This window comes from Heptranchias perlo, chromosome 17 (genome assembly GCF_035084215.1).
Source record: "Heptranchias perlo isolate sHepPer1 chromosome 17, sHepPer1.hap1, whole genome shotgun sequence".
Lineage (NCBI taxonomy): Eukaryota > Metazoa > Chordata > Chondrichthyes > Hexanchiformes > Hexanchidae > Heptranchias > Heptranchias perlo.
In genome coordinates this window covers 13,413,129-13,436,836 of record NC_090341.1, presented here as the reverse complement: position 1 = coordinate 13,436,836, position 23,708 = coordinate 13,413,129, and the positions used below count along the sequence as shown (strand labels likewise).

General features: G+C 53.9%; 1 protein-coding gene across 1 annotated transcript in view; it reads left to right on the top strand.

Moving 5' to 3' along the window:
• LOC137334066 (copine-9-like) overlaps positions 1-23,708 on the top strand; it is a 346,820-nt gene that overhangs the window by 168,619 nt on the left and 154,493 nt on the right. The gene's annotated exons all lie outside the window — the stretch shown is intronic.

The window sequence follows — 23,708 nt, the reverse complement described above, 5'->3', positions numbered from 1 at the left end:
TCACACACACACTCTTCCCCTCCACACACACACACACACTCTTCCCCTCCACACACACACACACACACACTCTTCCCCTCCACACACACACACACACTCTTCCCCTCCACACACACACACACACACACTCTTCCCCTCCACACACACACACACACTCTTCCCCTCCACACACACACACACACTCTTCCCCTCCACACACACACACACACTCTTCCCCTCCACACGCACACACACACTCTTCCCCTCCACACGCACACACACACTCTTCCCCTCCACACACACACACACTCTTCCCCTCCACACGCACACACACACTCTTCCCCTCCACACGCACACACACACTCTTCCCCTCCACACACACACACACTCTTCCCCTCCACACGCACACACACACTCTTCCCCTCCACACACACACACACACTCTTCCCCTCCACACGCACACACACACTCTTCCCCTCCACACACACACACACTCTTCCCCTCCACACACACACACACACTCTTCCCCTCCACACCCACACACACACTCTTCCCCTCCACACACACACACACTCTTCCCCTCCACACGCACACACACACACACACACTCTTCCCCTCCACACGCACACACACACACACACACTCTTCCCCTCCACACGCACACACACACTCTTCCCCTCCACACGCACACACACACACACACACTCTTCCCCTCCACACACACACACACACACTCTTCCCCTCCACACACACACACACACTCTTCCCCTCCACACGCACACACACACACACACACTCTTCCCCTCCACACGCACACACACACTCTTCCCCTCCACACACACACACACACTCTTCCCCTCCACACGCACACACACACTCTTCCCCTCCACACACACACACACACTCTTCCCCTCCACACACACACACACACTCTTCCCCTCCACACCCACACACACACTCTTCCCCTCCACACGCACACACACACACACTCTTCCCCTCCACACACACACACACACTCTTCCCCTCCACACACACACACACACTCTTCCCCTCCACACGCACACACACACACACACTCTTCCCCTCCACACACACACACACTCTTCCCCTCCACACACACACACACACTCTTCCCCTCCACACACACACACACACTCTTCCCCTCCACACCCACACACACACTCTTCCCCTCCACACGCACACACACACACACTCTTCCCCTCCACACGCACACACACACTCTTCCCCTCCACACGCACACACACACACACACTCTTCCCCTCCACACACACACACACACTCTTCCCCTCCACACACACACACACACACTCTTCCCCTCCACACACACACACTCTTCCCCTCCACACACACACACACACTCTTCCCCTCCACACACACACACACACTCTTCCCCTCCACACGCACACACACACACACACACACTCTTCCCCTCCACACACACACACACACTCTTCCCCTCCACACACACACACACTCTTCCCCTCCACACACACACACACACACTCTTCCCCTCCACACACGCACACACTCTTCCACTCCACACACGCACACACTCTTCCCCTCCACACCCACACACACACTCTTCCCCTCCACACACACACACACACTCTTCCCCTCCACACGCACACACACACACACTCTTCCCCTCCACACCCACACACACACTCTTCCCCTCCACACACACACACACACTCTTCCCCTCCACACGCACACACACACACACTCTTCCCCTCCACACCCACACACACACTCTTCCCCTCCACACGCACACACACACACTCTTCCCCTCCACACACGCACACACTCTTCCACTCCACACACGCACACACTCTTCCCCTCCACACGCACACACACACTCTTCCCCTCCACACACACACACACTCTTCCCCTCCACACGCACACACACACACTCTTCCACTCCACACACGCACACACTCTTCCCCTCCACACGCACACACACACACTCTTCCCCTCCACACACGCACACACTCTTCCACTCCACACACGCACACACTCTTCCCCTCCACACGCACACACATACTCTTCCCCTCCACACGCACACACGCACTCTTCCCCTCCACACACACACACACTCTTCCACTCCACACACGCACACACTCTTCCCCTCCACACGCACACACACACTCTTCCCCTCCACACACACACACACACTCTTCCCCTCCACACGCACACACACACTCTTCCCCTCCACACACGCACACACTCTTCCCCTCCACACACACACACACACACACTCTTCCCCTCCACACACACACACACACACTCTTCCCCTCCACACGCACACACACACACTCTTCCCCTCCACACACGCACACACTCTTCCCCTCCACACGCACACACACACACACTCTTCCCCTCCACACGCACACACACACACTCTTCCACTCCACACACGCACACACACACTCTTCCCCTCCACACGCACACACACACACTCTTCCCCTCCACACACACACACACACACTCTTCCACTCCACACACACACACACACACTCTTCCCCTCCACACACACACACACACACTCTTCCCCTCCACACACACACACACTCTTCCCCTCCACACGCACACACACACACTCTTCCCCTCCACACACACACACACACTCTTCCACTCCACACACACACACACTCTTCCCCTCCACACGCACACACACACTCTTCCCCTCCACACACACACACACTCTTCCCCTCCACACACACACACACTCTTCCCCTCCACACGCACACACACACTCTTCCCCTCCACACGCACACACACTCTCTTCCCCTCCACACGCACACACACACTCTTCCCCTCCACACACACACACACACTCTTCCCCTCCACACACACACACACACTCTTCCCCTCCACACACACACACACACTCTTCCCCTCCACACCCACACACACACTCTTCCCCTCCACACGCACACACACACACTCTTCCCCTCCACACGCACACACACTCTTCCCCTCCACACACACACACACACTCTTCCCCTCCACACACACACACACACTCTTCCCCTCCACACACACACACACACTCTTCCCCTCCACACCCACACACACACTCTTCCCCTCCACACGCACACACACTCTTCCCCTCCACACACACACACACACACTCTTCCCCTCCACACACACACACACACTCTTCCCCTCCACGCACACACACACACTCTTCCCCTCCACACGCACACACACACTCTTCCACTCCACACACACACACACACTCTTCCCCTCCACACGCACACACACTCTTCCCCTCCACACACACACACACACACTCTTCCCCTCCACACACACACACACACTCTTCCCCTCCACACACACACACACTCTTCCCCGCCACACACACACACACTCTTCCCCTCCACACACACACACACACTCTTCCCCTCCACACGCACACACACACTCTTCCCCTCCACACACACACACACACTCTTCCCCTCCACACACACACACACACTCTTCCCCTCCACACGCACACACACACTCTTCCCCTCCACACGCACACACACAATCTTCCCCTCCACACGCACACACACACTCTTCCCCTCCACACACACACACACACTCTTCCCCTCCACACACACACACACACTCTTCCCCTCCACACACACACACGCACTCTTCCCCTCCACACACACACACACTCTTCCCCTCCACACACACACACACACTCTTCCCCTCCACACACACACACACTCTTCCCCTCCACACACACACACACTCTTCCCCTCCACACACACACACACACTCTTCCCCTCCACACACACACACACACTCTTCCCCTCCACACGCACACACACACTCTTCCCCTCCACACACACACACACTCTTCCCCTCCACACGCACACACACTCTTCCCCTCCACACACACACACACACTCTTCCCCTCCACACACACACACACACTCTTCCCCTCCACACACACACACACACTCTTCCCCTCCACACGCACACACACACTCTTCCCCTCCACACACACACACACTCTTCCCCTCCACACGCACACACACTCTTCCCCTCCACACACACACACACACTCTTCCCCTCCACACACACACACACACTCTTCCCCTCCACACACACACACACACTCTTCCCCTCCACACACACACACACACTCTTCCCCTCCACACACGCACACACACACTCTTCCCCTCCACACACACACACACACTCTTCCCCTCCACACGCACACACACACTCTTCCCCTCCACACACACACACACTCTTCCCCTCCACACACACACACACTCTTCCCCTCCACACACACACACACTCTTCCCCTCCACACACACACACACTCTTCCCCTCCACACACACACACACTCTTCCCCTCCACACACACACACACTCTTCCCCTCCACACACACACACACACACACACTCTTCCCCTCCACACACACACACACACTCTTCCCCTCCACACACACACACACACTCTTCCCCTCCACACACACACACACACTCTTCCCCTCCACACACACACACACACTCTTCCCCTCCACACACACACACACACTCTTCCCCTCCACACACACACACACACACACTCTTCCCCTCCACACACACACACACACTCTTCCCCTCCACACACACACACACACTCTTCCCCTCCACACACACACACACACACTCTTCCCCTCCACACACACACACACACTCTTCCCCTCCACACACACACACACACACACTCTTCCCCTCCACACACACACACACACTCTTCCCCTCCACACACACACACACACTCTTCCCCTCCACACACACACACACACTCTTCCCCTCCACACGCACACACACACTCTTCCCCTCCACACGCACACACACACTCTTCCCCTCCACACACACACACACTCTTCCCCTCCACACGCACACACACACTCTTCCCCTCCACACGCACACACACACTCTTCCCCTCCACACACACACACACTCTTCCCCTCCACACGCACACACACACTCTTCCCCTCCACACACACACACACACTCTTCCCCTCCACACGCACACACACACTCTTCCCCTCCACACGCACACACACACTCTTCCCCTCCACACGCACACACACACTCTTCCCCTCCACACACACACACACACTCTTCCCCTCCACACCCACACACACACTCTTCCCCTCCACACACACACACACTCTTCCCCTCCACACACACACACACACACACTCTTCCCCTCCACACACACACACACACTCTTCCCCTCCACACACACACACACACTCTTCCCCTCCACACACACACACACTCTTCCCCTCCACACGCACACACACACTCTTCCCCTCCACACGCACACACACACTCTTCCCCTCCACACACACACACACTCTTCCCCTCCACACGCACACACACACTCTTCCCCTCCACACGCACACACACACTCTTCCCCTCCACACACACACACACTCTTCCCCTCCACACGCACACACACACTCTTCCCCTCCACACACACACACACACTCTTCCCCTCCACACGCACACACACACTCTTCCCCTCCACACACACACACACTCTTCCCCTCCACACACACACACACACTCTTCCCCTCCACACCCACACACACACTCTTCCCCTCCACACACACACACACTCTTCCCCTCCACACGCACACACACACACACACACTCTTCCCCTCCACACGCACACACACACACACACACTCTTCCCCTCCACACGCACACACACACTCTTCCCCTCCACACGCACACACACACACACACACTCTTCCCCTCCACACACACACACACACACTCTTCCCCTCCACACACACACACACACTCTTCCCCTCCACACGCACACACACACACACACACTCTTCCCCTCCACACGCACACACACACTCTTCCCCTCCACACACACACACACACTCTTCCCCTCCACACGCACACACACACTCTTCCCCTCCACACACACACACACACTCTTCCCCTCCACACACACACACACACTCTTCCCCTCCACACCCACACACACACTCTTCCCCTCCACACGCACACACACACACACTCTTCCCCTCCACACACACACACACACTCTTCCCCTCCACACACACACACACACTCTTCCCCTCCACACGCACACACACACACACACTCTTCCCCTCCACACACACACACACTCTTCCCCTCCACACACACACACACACTCTTCCCCTCCACACACACACACACACTCTTCCCCTCCACACACACACACACACTCTTCCCCTCCACACGCACACACACACACACTCTTCCCCTCCACACGCACACACACACTCTTCCCCTCCACACGCACACACACACACACACTCTTCCCCTCCACACACACACACACACTCTTCCCCTCCACACACACACACACACACTCTTCCCCTCCACACACACACACACTCTTCCCCTCCACACACACACACACACTCTTCCCCTCCACACACACACACACACTCTTCCCCTCCACACGCACACACACACACACACACACTCTTCCCCTCCACACACACACACACACTCTTCCCCTCCACACACACACACACACTCTTCCCCTCCACACACACACACACACACTCTTCCCCTCCACACACGCACACACTCTTCCCCTCCACACACGCACACACTCTTCCCTCCACACCCACACACACACTCTTCCCCTCCACACACACACACACACTCTTCCCCTCCACACGCACACACACACACACACTCTTCCCCTCCACACCCACACACACACTCTTCCCCTCCACACACACACACACACTCTTCCCCTCCACACGCACACACACACACACTCTTCCCCTCCACACCACACACACACTCTTCCCCTCCACACGCACACACACACACTCTTCCCCTCCACACACGCACACACTCTTCCACTCCACACACGCACACACTCTTCCCCTCCACACGCACACACACACTCTTCCCCTCCACACACACACACACTCTTCCCCTCCACACGCACACACACACACTCTTCCACTCCACACACGCACACACTCTTCCCCTCCACACGCACACACACACACTCTTCCCCTCCACACACGCACACACTCTTCCACTCCACACACGCACACACTCTTCCCCTCCACACGCACACACATACTCTTCCCCTCCACACGCACACACGCACTCTTCCCCTCCACACACACACACACTCTTCCACTCCACACACGCACACACTCTTCCCCTCCACACGCACACACACACTCTTCCCCTCCACACACACACACACACTCTTCCCCTCCACACGCACACACACACTCTTCCCCTCCACACACGCACACACTCTTCCCCTCCACACACACACACACACACACTCTTCCCCTCCACACACACACACACACACTCTTCCCCTCCACACGCACACACACACACTCTTCCCCTCCACACACGCACACACTCTTCCCCTCCACACGCACACACACACACACTCTTCCCCTCCACACGCACACACACACACTCTTCCACTCCACACACGCACACACACACTCTTCCCCTCCACACGCACACACACACACTCTTCCCCTCCACACACACACACACACACTCTTCCACTCCACACACACACACACACACTCTTCCCCTCCACACACACACACACACACTCTTCCCCTCCACACACACACACACTCTTCCCCTCCACACGCACACACACACACTCTTCCCCTCCACACACACACACACACTCTTCCACTCCACACACACACACACTCTTCCCCTCCACACGCACACACACACTCTTCCCCTCCACACACACACACACTCTTCCCCTCCACACACACACACACTCTTCCCCTCCACACGCACACACACACTCTTCCCCTCCACACGCACACACACTCTCTTCCCCTCCACACGCACACACACACTCTTCCCCTCCACACACACACACACACTCTTCCCCTCCACACACACACACACACTCTTCCCCTCCACACACACACACACACTCTTCCCCTCCACACCCACACACACACTCTTCCCCTCCACACGCACACACACACACTCTTCCCCTCCACACGCACACACACTCTTCCCCTCCACACACACACACACACTCTTCCCCTCCACACACACACACACACTCTTCCCCTCCACACACACACACACACTCTTCCCCTCCACACCCACACACACACTCTTCCCCTCCACACGCACACACACACACTCTTCCCCTCCACACGCACACACACTCTTCCCCTCCACACACACACACACACTCTTCCCCTCCACACCCACACACACACTCTTCCCCTCCACACGCACACACACACACTCTTCCCCTCCACACGCACACACACTCTTCCCCTCCACACACACACACACACTCTTCCCCTCCACACGCACACACACACACTCTTCCCCTCCACACACACACACACACTCTTCCCCTCCACACACACACACACACTCTTCCCCTCCACACGCACACACACACTCTTCCCCTCCACACGCACACACTCTTCCCCTCCACACACACACACTCTTCCCCTCCACACGCACACACACACTCTTCCCCTCCACACACACACACTCTTCCCCTCCACACCCACACACACACTCTTCCCCTCCACACACACACACACACTCTTCCCCTCCACACACACACACACTCTTCCCCTCCACACGCACACACACACTCTTCCCCTCCACACGCACACACACACTCTTCCCCTCCACACGCACACACACACTCTTCCCCTCCACACGCACACACACACTCTTCCCCTCCACACGCACACACACACTCTTCCCCTCCACACGCACACACACACTCTTCCCCTCCACACGCACACACACACTCTTCCCCTCCACACACACACACACTCTTCCCCTCCACACACACACACACACACACTCTTCCCCTCCACACGCACACACACACTCTTCCCCTCCACACGCACACACACACTCTTCCCCTCCACACACACACACACACACTCTTCCCCTCCACACGCACACACACACTCTTCCCCTCCACACACACACACACACACTCTTCCCCTCCACACGCACACACACACTCTTCCCCTCCACACGCACACACACACTCTTCCCCTCCACACACACACACACACTCTTCCCCTCCACACACACACACACACTCTTCCCCTCCACACACACACACACACTCTTCCCCTCCACACGCACACACACACTCTTCCCCTCCACACACACACACACTCTTCCCCTCCACACACACACACACACACTCTTCCCCTCCACACACACACACACTCTTCCCCTCCACACGCACACACACACTCTTCCCCTCCACACACACACACACACTCTTCCCCTCCACACACACACACACACACTCTTCCCCTCCACACGCACACACACACTCTTCCCCTCCACACACACACACACACACTCTTCCCCTCCACACACACACACACACTCTTCCCCTCCACACACACACACACTCTTCCCCTCCACACACACACACACACACTTCCCCTCCACACGCACACACACACTCTTCCCCTCCACACGCACACACACACTCTTCCCCTCCACACGCACACACACACTCTTCCCCTCCACACACGCTCACACTCTTCCCCTCCACACGCACACACACACTCTTCCCCTCCACACGCACACACACTTCCCCTCCACACGCACACACACACTCTTCCCCTCCACACTCGCACACACTCTTCCCCTCCACACACACACACACTCTTCCCCTCCACACACACACACACTCTTCCCCTCCACACACACACACACACACTCTTCCCCTCCACACACACACACACTCTTCCCCTCCACACGCACACACACTTCCCCTCCACACGCACACACACACTCTTCCCCTCCACACTCGCACACACTCTTCCCCTCCACACACACACACACTCTTCCCCTCCACACGCACACACACACTCTTCCCCTCCACACACACACACACTCTTCCCCTCCACACGCACACACACACTCTTCCCCTCCACACACGCTCACACTCTTCCCCTCCACACACACACACACACTCTTCCCCTCCACACGCACACACACACTCTTCCCCTCCACACACACACACTCTTCCCGTCCACACGCACACACACACTCTTCCCCTCCACACGCACACACACACTCTTCCCCTCCACACACGCACACACTCTTCCCCTCCACACACACACACTCTTCCCCTCCACACGCACACACACACTCTTCCCCTCCACACGCACACACACACTCTTCCCCTCCACACACGCACACAGACACTCTTCCCCTCCACACGCACACACACACACTTCCCCTCCACACACACACACACTCTTCCCCTCCACACTCGCACACACTCTTCCCCTCCACACACGCACACACTCTTCCCCTCCACACTCGCACACACTCTTCCCCTCCACACACGCACACACTCTTCCCCTCCACACTCGCACACACTCTTCCCCTCCACACACACACACACTCTTCCCCTCCACACACGCACACACTCTTCCCCTCCACACACACACACACACTCTTCCCCTCCACACACACACACACACTCTTCCCCTCCACACTCGCACACACTCTTCCCCTCCACACACGCACACACTCTTCCCCTCCACACACACGCACACACTCTTCCCCTCCACACACACACACACACTCTTCCCCTCCACACACGCACACACTCTTCCCCTCCACACGCACACACACACTTCCCCTCCACACGCACGCACACACTCTTCCCCTCCACGCACACACACACTCTTCCCCTCCACACGCACACACACACTCTTCCCCTCCACACACGCACACACTCTTCCCCTCCACACGCACGCACACACTCTTCCCCTCCACGCACACACACACTCTTCCCCTCCACACGCACACACACACTCTTCCCCTCCACACACACACACACTCTTCCCCTCCACACGCACACACACACTCTTCCCCTCCACACACGCACACACTCTTCCCCTCCACACACACACACACACTCTTCCCCTCCACACACACACACACACACTCTTCCACTCCACACGCACACACACACTCTTCCCCTCCACACGCACACACACACTCTTCCCCTCCACACACACACACACACACTCTTCCACTCCACACGCACACACACACTCTTCCCCTCCACACGCACGCACACACTCTTCCCCTCCACGCACACACACACTCTTCCCCTCCACACGCACACACACACTCTTCCCCTCCACACACACACACACACTCTTCCCCTCCACACACACACACACTCTTCCCCTCCACACACACACACACACTCTTCCCCTCCACAGACACACACACACACTCTTCCCCTCCACACACACACACACTCTTCCCCTCCACACTCGCACACACTCTTCCCCTCCACACACGCACACACTCTTCCCCTCCACACACGCACACACACTCTTCCCCTCCACACACACACACACTCTTCCCCTCCACACACGCACACACTCTTCCCCTCCACACACACACACACTCTTCCCCTCCACACACACACACACACTCTTCCCCTCCACACGCACACACACACTCTTCCCCTCCACACGCACGCACACACTCTTCCCCTCCACGCACACACACACTCTTCCCCTCCACACGCACACACACACTCTTCCCCTCCACACACACACACACACTCTTCCCCTCCACACACACACACACTCTTCCCCTCCACACACACACACACACTCTTCCCCTCCACAGACACACACACACACTCTTCCCCTCCACACACACACACACTCTTCCCCTCCACACTCGCACACACTCTTCCCCTCCACACACGCACACACTCTTCCCCTCCACACACGCACACACACTCTTCCCCTCCACACACACACACACTCTTCCCCTCCACACACGCACACACTCTTCCCCTCCACACACACACACACTCTTCCCCTCCACACACACACACACACTCTTCCCCTCCACACGCACACACACACTCTTCCCCTCCACAGACACACACACACACTCTTCCCCTCCACACTCGCACACACTCTTCCCCTCCACACACGCACACACTCTTCCCCTCCACACACACACACACTCTTCCCCTCCACACACACACACACACTCTTCCCCTCCACAGACACACACACACACTCTTCCCCTCCACACTCGCACACACTCTTCCCCTCCACACGCACACACACACTCTTCCCCTCCACAGACACACACACACACTCTTCCCCTCCACACACACACACTCTTCCCCTCCACACACGCACACACTCTTCCCCTCCACACACACACACACACTCTTCCCCTCCACACACACACACTCTTCCCCTCCACACACACACACTCTTCCCCTCCACACACACACACACACTCTTCCCCTCCACACTCGCACGCACACACTCTTCCCCTCCACACACACACACACTCTTCCCCTCCACACACACACACACATCTTCCCCTCCACACACACACACACTCTTCCCCTCCACACACACGCACACACTCTTCCCCTCCACACACACACACACACACTCTTCCCCTCCACACACACACACACTCTTCCCCTCCACGCACACACACACTCTTCCCCTCCACACACACACACACTCTTCCCCTCCACACACACACACACACTCTTCCCCTCCACACACACACACACACTCTTCCCCTCCACACACACACACACACTCTTCCCCTCCACACACACACACACTCTTCCCCTCCACACACACACACACACACTCTTCCCCTCCACACACACACACACTCTTCCCCTCCTCACACACACACACACTCTTCCCCTCCACACACACACACACACACACTCTTCCCCTCCACACACACACACACACTCTTCCCCTCCACACACACACACACACACACACTCTTCCCCTCCCACACACACACACACACACACTCTTCCCCTCCACGCACACACACACTCTTCCCCTCCACACACACACACACACTCTTCCCCTCCACACACACACACACACACACTCTTCCCCTCCTCACACACACACACACACACACTCTTCCCCTCCACACACACACACACTCTTCCCCTCCACACACACACACACTCTTCCCCTCCACACACACACACACTCTTCCCCTCCACACGCACACACACACACTCTTCCCCTCCACACACACACACACACACTCTTCCCCTCCACACACACACACACACTCTTCCCCTCCACACACACACACACACTCTTCCCCTCCACACACACACACACACTCTTCCCCTCCACACACACACACACACTCTTCCCCTCCACACACACACACACTCTTCCCCTCCACACACACACACACTCTTCCCCTCCACACGCACACACACACACTCTTCCCCTCCACACACACACACACACTCTTCCCCTCCACACACACACACACACACTCTTCCCCTCCACACACACACACACACACTCTTCCCCTCCACACACACACACACACACTCTTCCCCTCCACACACACACACACACTCTTCCCCTCCACACACACACACACACTCTTCCCCTCCACACACACACACACACTCTTCCCCTCCACACACACACACACACACACTCTTCCCCTCCACACACACACACACACTCTTCCCCTCCACGCACACACACACACTCTTCCCCTCCACACGCACACACACACTCTTCCCCTCCACACACACACACACACTCTTCCCCTCCACACACACACACACACTCTTCCCCTCCACACGCACACACACACACTCTTCCCCTCCACACACACACACACACTCTTCCCCTCCACACACACACACACACACTCTTCCCCTCCACACACACACACACACTCTTCCCCTCCACACACACACACACTCTTCCCCTCCACACACACACACACACTCTTCCCCTCCACACACACACACACTCTTCCCCTCCACACACACACACACACTCTTCCCCTCCACACACACACACACACTCTTCCCCTCCACACACACACACACACTCTTCCCCTCCACACACACACACACACTCTTCCCCTCCACACGCACACACACTCTTCCCCTCCACACACACACACTCTTCCCCTCCACACACACACACACACTCTTCCCCTCCACACACACACACACACTCTTCCCCTCCACACGCACACACACTCTTCCCCTCCACACGCACACACACACTCTTCCCCTCCACACGCACACACACACTCTTCCCCTCCACACGCACACACACACTCTTCCCCTCCACAGACACACACACACACTCTTCCCCTCCACACACACACACACTCTTCCCCTCCACACTCGCACACACTCTTCCCCTCCACACACGCACACACTCTTCCCCTCCACACACGCACACACACTCTTCCCCTCCACACACACACACACTCTTCCCCTCCACACACGCACACACTCTTCCCCTCCACACACACACACACTCTTCCCCTCCACACACACACACACACTCTTCCCCTCCACACGCACACACACACTCTTCCCCTCCACAGACACACACACACACTCTTCCCCTCCACACTCGCACACACTCTTCCCCTCCACACACGCACACACTCTTCCCCTCCACACACACACACACTCTTCCCCTCCACACACACACACACACTCTTCCCCTCCACAGACACACACACACACTCTTCCCCTCCACACTCGCACACACTCTTCCCCTCCACACGCACACACACACTCTTCCCCTCCACAGACACACACACACACTCTTCCCCTCCACACACACACACTCTTCCCCTCCACACACGCACACACTCTTCCCCTCCACACACACACACACACTCTTCCCCTCCACACACACACACTCTTCCCCTCCACACACACACACTCTTCCCCTCCACACACACACACACACTCTTCCCCTCCACACTCGCACGCACACACTCTTCCCCTCCACACACACACACACTCTTCCCCTCCACACACACACACACACTCTTCCCCTCCACACACACACACACTCTTCCCCTCCACACACACGCACACACTCTTCCCCTCCACACACACACACACACTCTTCCCCTCCACACACACACACACTCTTCCCCTCCACGCACACACACACTCTTCCCCTCCACACACACACACACTCTTCCCCTCCACACACACACACACACTCTTCCCCTCCACACGCACACACACACTCTTCCCCTCCACACACACACACACACTCTTCCCCTCCACACACACACACACTCTTCCCCTCCACACACACACACACACACTCTTCCCCTCCACACACACACACACTCTTCCCCTCCTCACACACACACACACTCTTCCCCTCCACACACACACACACACACACTCTTCCCCTCCACACACACACACACACTCTTCCCCTCCACACACACACACACACACACACTCTTCCCCTCCTCACACACACACACACACACACTCTTCCCCTCCACGCACACACACACTCTTCCCCTCCACACACACACACACACTCTTCCCCTCCACACACACACACACACACACTCTTCCCCTCCTCACACACACACACACACACACTCTTCCCCTCCACACACACACACACTCTTCCCCTCCACACACACACACACTCTTCCCCTCCACACGCACACACACACACTCTTCCCCTCCACACACACACACACACACTCTTCCCCTCCACACACACACACACACTCTTCCCCTCCACACACACACACACACTCTTCCCCTCCACACACACACACACACTCTTCCCCTCCACACACACACACACACTCTTCCCCTCCACACACACACACACTCTTCCCCTCCACACACACACACACTCTTCCCCTCCACACGCACACACACACACTCTTCCCCTCCACACACACACACACACTCTTCCCCTCCACACACACACACACACACTCTTCCCCTCCACACACACACACACACACTCTTCCCCTCCACACACACACACACACACTCTTCCCCTCCACACACACACACACACTCTTCCCCTCCACACACACACACACACTCTTCCCCTCCACACACACACACACACTCTTCCCCTCCACACACACACACACACACACTCTTCCCCTCCACACACACACACACACTCTTCCCCTCCACGCACACACACACACTCTTCCCCTCCACACGCACACACACACTCTTCCCCTCCACACACACACACACACTCTTCCCCTCCACACACACACACACACTCTTCCCCTCCACACGCACACACACACACTCTTCCCCTCCACACACACACACACACTCTTCCCCTCCACACACACACACACACACTCTTCCCCTCCACACACACACACACACTCTTCCCCTCCACACACACACACACTCTTCCCCTCCACACACACACACACACTCTTCCCCTCCACACACACACACACTCTTCCCCTCCACACACACACACACACTCTTCCCCTCCACACACACACACACACTCTTCCCCTCCACACACACACACACACTCTTCCCCTCCACACACACACACACACTCTTCCCCTCCACACGCACACACACTCTTCCCCTCCACACACACACACTCTTCCCCTCCACACACACACACACACTCTTCCCCTCCACACACACACACACACTCTTCCCCTCCACACGCACACACACTCTTCCCCTCCACACGCACACACACACTCTTCCCCTCCACACGCACACACACACTCTTCCCCTCCACACGCACACACACACACTCTTCCCCTCCACACACACACACACTCTTCCCCTCCACACACACACACACACTCTTCCCCTCCACACACACACACACTCTTCCCCTCCACACACACACACACTCTTCCCCTCCACACACACACACTCTTCCCCTCCACACACACGCACACACACACACTCTTCCCCTCCACACACACACACACTCTTCCCCTCCACACACACACACACACACTCTTCCCCTCCACACGCACACACACACTCTTCCCCTCCACACGCACACACACACTCTTCCCCTCCACACGCACACACACACTCTTCCCCTCCACACACACACACACTCTTCCCCTCCACACGCACACACACACACTCTTCCCCTCCACACGCACACACACACTCTTCCCCTCCACACGCACACACACTCTTCCCCTCCACACGCACACACACACTCTTCCCCTCCACACGCACACACACACACTCTTCCCCTGCACACACACACACACACACACACACACACACACACTCTTCCCCTCCACACACACACACTCTTCCCCTCCACACGCACACACACACTCTTCCCCTCCACACACACACACTCTTCCCCTCCACACGCACACACACACACTCTTCCCCTCCACACGCACACACACACACTCTTCCCCTACACACACACACACACACGTGTGCAGGCATATATCTTTTTACTTTCCCAAGGTTAAATGTGAGCAACAACCTGTTAAATTGCTGTGGTCTATAAATCAGGAGAGATAGTGTGGTGAAAAGCTACAGGAAATAATATAACATAGAGGTAGTTGCAGAAACCCTGCAAAACAACAGGAGAGAAAGAAATGTGAATGAAAGGAAGAAATTGAACAGGTAAAGTAGGCTCAGTTGAGATTCAAAGAAAGGAGGCAGAAGTGGACACAGGAGAGACCGAAGCCACATTCACAACTACAACACACTCATGTTCGGGGAGCGAGACCTCTTTGTGTCCTTTTTTCTGTGGTGGCATCTGCTGGTCGCCATGGGCACGCTGGGATTGGTTCAGTGAGCCGCTAAAGCTGCAAATTGGAGAAGGCAAAAGAAATCCTTTATTCCTGTTTGAACTGTTATAAATATTCTTCTTTTCACATAGAAAATGGAGGTTCAAATAAGAAGGATGGGATCCCACCGTGTTTAACAGATTAGCAAAACAGATGTAAAGGGCGGGGGGAAGTTTAACCCCCCACGATGGGCTGGAAAGAGTCGGGAGGGGGGTTAAAATTTCAAAAACCCGGAAGCTGACTCCAACCCGCCTCAAACACGTCCGCTTCCGGTTTTAAGGGAGGTGGGTTGAGAGCCGGGCGACTAACCTGCTCTCGATAGGTGGATCCATCATTTAAATATGCTAATGAGGCTGTGTGCCTCAAATTTTTACAGACTTTCAGATTTAATTGCCGTGGGCCGGGTTTCCCAGGGCTCGAGAAACCTGGCAGCTGAAGGGAGGCGAGAAAGGCCGTTTCCAGCGGGTAAGTGCCTATGCAGCACTGCTTTTGGGCCAGGAAGAGCAGGAGTGCTTCCCTCCGGCCCCACAAGAAAACCTGCTTCCCTCCCCGCAATCGGCTTCCCTCCCCCGCGCTCCGAAGCCTCCCTGGCAATCTCCCCTCTGACCTCCGATCTCCCCGCCCCCCCCCACCTCTCCCTCGGCCTCTGATATCCCCCCAACCTCCAATCTCTCCCGCTCACTCCAATCTCCCCCCTCCCTCCACGAACTCCCCCATGCCCTCCATGATCTCTCCCGCCCTCCATGATCTCTCCCTCCATGATCTCCGCTCCCTGGCTGCGGCCTACCAGCGCAGGCCTTCCTGCCCAACAGCCAGCCAGTCTCTCAATCTGGCTTGTTGCCGGCCAAGCAATGGGGTCCTGCCGTTAAATTTGGCAGGACCTCCGCGTTACCTGCATTTCCGGGTGTCCCGGCCGCAACGACCCTCCCCCGCTCTCTCCCTGCCTCCCCGGAAATATCGGGGCCAAAGGCTTTTCCTGGTGATATCACAGTCCAACCATTCATGTCCCAAGGTGCTTTTACATTGCAGGTGTGTACACAGGCTATAATGTAAAAAAATGCCTTGAGGGGAAATGTATGAACATACGCTAAAGGACAAAAAGAGAAACAACTGTTTCATCAAGCCTGTCAGTAACTGCAGGAAATAAATGCAAAATAAAAAAATTATAGATTTAAAGGTTTTTGTCAGAGAAAGTCTTAAGGTTTTAAAAAAAAACCTCACCATGACAGCATCAGCTGAACATTGAATGTGTTGGACTGGAAAGCAAATTATTTCCTTTTTGATTCGATTTCTTTTTAATTAATGACATTGAGTGTAAAAATCCAATTCAGCGGCTTTCCATTTAAATTAGCAACCGCACAAAATTTTAATCAGGCTCAGACTGCAAAAGGTAATTAATTGTTGAACTGGATGATCAGCGCAGTTTGTGTACACTATCTGTGAACGATTCTGATCGTAGGCAAAGATATTGCACTTTTCTAAAATGGCATTTATTCCATCTTTCAATCTAATAGCGGGACTGCCACAGCAGCTACGTTACTATGGAAACCTATTTCAACAATCAGGCGACGCTAAATGGAGTCTGAGGTCTAATTAATGTTAACGTCACTGTATGGAGTGCCATTGTCTTAAGTCACTGTGAGGATTGTGTATTCCTCACAGGAATGGGGGAGAATCCAGCTCCCATGTGTTCCTGCCTGATCTGTGTGTGAGCAGAGAGATAAGTCAGCTCCAAGGGGACGACTTGCAGCTTGGTCAGGACAATATGAACTTTTTCATACCACATTTCAACAAATACAAATATTAAGAGTTTGTTTCTGGCTTTTGACTCTCAGTGGGGAGCTTTGCCCAGCAGGAGCATATATCAGAAATTCGGGCATGAGGGGTTCAAAATCATGACGGGTTTAGATAAAGTAAATAAAGAGAAACTGTTCCCATTGGCGGAAGGGTCGAGTACCAGATGATACAGATTTAAGTTGATTGGCAAAAGAACCAAAGACGACGTATAGAAAAGCTTTTTTACACAGCGCGTAGCTATGATCTGTAATGCGCTGCCTGAAAGGGTGATGGATGCAGATTCAATCGTGGCTTTCAAAAAGGAATTGGATAAATATTTGAAGAGAAAAAGTTTGCAGGGCTACGGGAAAGAGCGGGGGAATGGGACTAACTGGATTGCTCTTACAAAGAGCCGGCACAGGCTCAATGGGCCGAATGGCCTCCTTCTGTGTTGTAACGATTCTCTGATTCTATGATTCTATGTGCTGTGTGTGATGGTTGGAAAATCGTGAGCAGCCTTCACCCAAATTTCAGATGCACTCTGAGTAGTCCAGTCTTCTTAGAGAATGCGCAAAGTCAGAACATTATAAGTTTATAAGTGGTGCTTGTTCTTTTATCTTATTCTTGACATTTTCAGCTTGTTTAGATCCTAGATACCAATCCGCATGTGTAACTAACCCATGACGGCCACAGATTCAAATGAGCTGCGCATAATGCCTTATCCACAAGTGAAAGAGTATCATTGATGCCATAGGAATGCCATTTCTTAAAGGGAACCTTTGAGGCCCTGAACAATTTAACATGCAGAACATTTGTCTGATACAGAGGTCCTATTGCTAATTCAGTTTTATCATTCCACAAGTCAGGAAATAACAAGTTTCAGGAACGATGTTAACAATGGATCTCTGCCTGGTGAATCAGTTATTGGAACACTGTTCCGTGAGAGTCTTTCTGAATGTAAGACTCCCTCTTTTTTAAGTGTATTCCTCACCCTCCCCTTTCTTCAGTCTTCCTGTATCATGCAGCATTCAAAGCCAAGATCACAAGACAATGACCTGCACCTAGGCCTCTGCCAGCAACACTCAGCAACAGGTTATTAGCAGGTAAATTGGGAACTCCTTCAATGTTTGCTCCCCGAAAGAAAGCATCCAGTCTTCACAAGAATTAGGACCGCAGAGCATGGAGAACCATTGGCAACAAACAGCAACGACTTGCATTTATATAGCACCTTTAACGTAGTAAAGACGTCCCAAGGTGCTTCACAGGAGTGTTATCAGACAAAATTTGACACCGAGCCGCATAAAGAGATATTATGACGAGCTTGGTCAAGGAGGTAAGTATTAAGGAGCAACTTATAGGAGGAGGGAGAGTTAGAGAGGTGGAGAGGTTCAGGGAGGGAATTCCAGAACTTAGCGCCTAGGCGGCTGAAGGCATGGCCACCAATGGTACAGCACTGAAAATTGGGGATGCACAAGAGGCCATAATTGGAGGAGCGCAGAGATCTCGGAGGGTTGTAGGGCTGGAAGAGGTTACAGAGATAGGGAGGGATGAGGCCATGGAGGGATTTGATTGCAAGGATGAGAATTTTAAAATCTTAAAAACCTGCCATTATGTGACTGAACCCTTAATCTCCGGTTTGCCGTATCACTATGTTGTGTAATAAAAAAGTTATTTGGCAGACTGGATGACAGTGGGTCACAATTTAATCCTTCACCACTGGATTTCAAATCTAGCGTAGTCTGATGGAAAAATATCTCCAACGTTTGTCAACTCTAAGAGCCCTATATGAAATTAATTTGGGGCTGACCCTTTTCTCTTCCTACTGGATATGAGTCCACAGGACTAAACAACTGTAATGGACACTCTGCAGCTACAATGGGAACTAAATTTTCAGTCTCACTCAACAAGACCTTGAGCATGGTGGGTGTGGGAAATGGAAATGTCACAATGATGTAGCAGAGAACACTCTGTTCAGATTTGGTTTAAAGTACATCACCGGGACAGTGTAGAGGGAGCTTTATCCAGCATCTGAGCCTTACAATACCTGACCAGGCTGTGCTTAATCCTGTTATTGTACATGACCAGTGGATGAATTCACTTACCTCAATGAGCATAAAATTCAACCATTAACAAAACAAAATTCCATTTAAAAAACACAGAAGTTCCTCAGAACCTGGAGTTTTTCCTTATGAGTGATTCTGAAATGCACCAATTAAGTTTTGCCTTGTTTTGCTGTTTGAATGCTGGACAGTTCTGTTTCAGCAAGGGAATATTCCCGCCTCCCACCACCAGCACCCCCCCAACTCCGCCAAGACGCTTGCTTGTCAATCAAGTCAATCAGTTTCTTAACTGTTGGCCTGAGAAGATTATTAGTGGAACTACGGGTATGAGTGCCAGTTGCAGCATGGTATTGGAACTGGCTCTCCTGCTCTGTTGTACTAAAATGCTTTGCCATCAGGCTGCCTTTCCAGTCAATTCTCACTTCATCAATTCAGCACAGAGTGGAGTGAATAATCATTCTTGTCTGTAGAAAAACGCAATTAATTCCCTCATTGATGCTATTTACATGACAAATCTGGCAAGACATATTTTCGGTTGACTCACTCACTGGGTTACATAACATGATGGCAGAGGGTGGTTTTATCATTTAGTCATCAAGTTGAGGCAGATTCTCAGAGCATTCTGACAAACAGTTGCTTAAACAATTAACAGATTGTAATTGTGACAGAATTAATAGCTAAGTCTGGGCATTAACTCCGGTGGGTTTTGACGGGTGGGTAATGAAGTGAGTTGGAAACTCCCCACCCCAACTCCAGAAATTAGGCCCGGGCTATCTTAATTGCCGGGCTTCATTTAAATCCGGCCAGCCGACTTCAGACCTGTTCCTGGCGGGAAGTCGGCGGGAAACGAAGGAAACCAGCGGTGGGTGTCTGTCAGCACAAGGTAGGTGGCCGGAGCAGCTTCCGGGTCCACCTCACAGCTACCTCGCCTTCTGGAAATGGGGGGGGGGTTTCCGCATGGGAAGTCTAAACTTTCCTTGTGGGGCCAGGAGGAGAACTCCTGCTCCTGCTCTTGCTCCTCCTGGCCCCACAAGGAAAGTAAAAGAACTTACCTGTTTGGGCCTCCTCTGGTCCCAGCTCTTCCTCCCGCTGCCTTCACCTTGCCGGAAAGCCACAGCGGCTCAGGGCACCGGTTAAAATTGACGTTATCTGGACACTTCATGCATATGCAAAGGAGGATCCCACCGGCTTTGGGCGGGTGTCCTTGCTGCCTGCTCAGTAGAGCAGGGTAAAATTTGGAATGGTGGGATCCTGACGGCTTTCTGGTAGGTAAATAACCTGGGCAATTTTAAGTGCCCGCATGCCCAGTTTCTGCCGGTGGGGTAGGATAACAGTCGCCCTTTCGTTTACAGGCTTGATGTACACAGCAATGTCTAGAGATTCCAGAACTGATCAATATTATTGACATTTTTCAACACATCTTGAAACAAATCCTTTGATGGCACAAGACTAGCTGACAGGAAGCTCTCCAATGCCTAGGCACTGGTGGGTGTTGGACTGAGCTGTAACAACCAGGAAGTTTCCTAGGTTTGACCCGGTCCTTGCTGAGTTTGCTGATCTCAGCTGGGGCATCATTTTTGACATTAAAATTGGCTTTGGTGACTTTAAGGTTGGGAAGGAAACATTCTTGTCCAAATCACCATGCAGTGACCGCTACTGGAAGTGAGCATGTGTGGACAGTGGGTAAGGAGAGGCTTGGCACTGAGGCAAGCATTTGTTATAATAAATGATAGAATATTTGCATTCATATAGTGTCTTACCACATCTCAAAGGGCTTCATGCAATGAATACTTTTGAAGCACAGTATGTCGGGAAACCATACAGCATGAACCATTCAATATCCGATAGCACATGGTTATTCAATTACATGATGTGGGTAAAAATTATGGATTTTTATGGCTGTGGGGATTATCGTGCCTTTTTGGCTAGCTTGACGGCAAGTTTGGGTCAGCATCATTCAGGTTTGGCTGATAAAATCTGTCATGGACAGTTAGTTTTGTGTTGGTGAATTGAAAAATCAGAATACTGCAATGAGATAATTGATTTTAAATAAAGGCATGCAGTTCATACTTTGTGGTAGATTTTGTGGTTTTCTGAAATTAAACTTGGGTACAGAATGGAAGTGTTGCCAACTGTGTAATGATTGATCGGTAGGTGAGATGTTAAATGGCGCTATTCGCAAGATATGTATATGTGTGATAC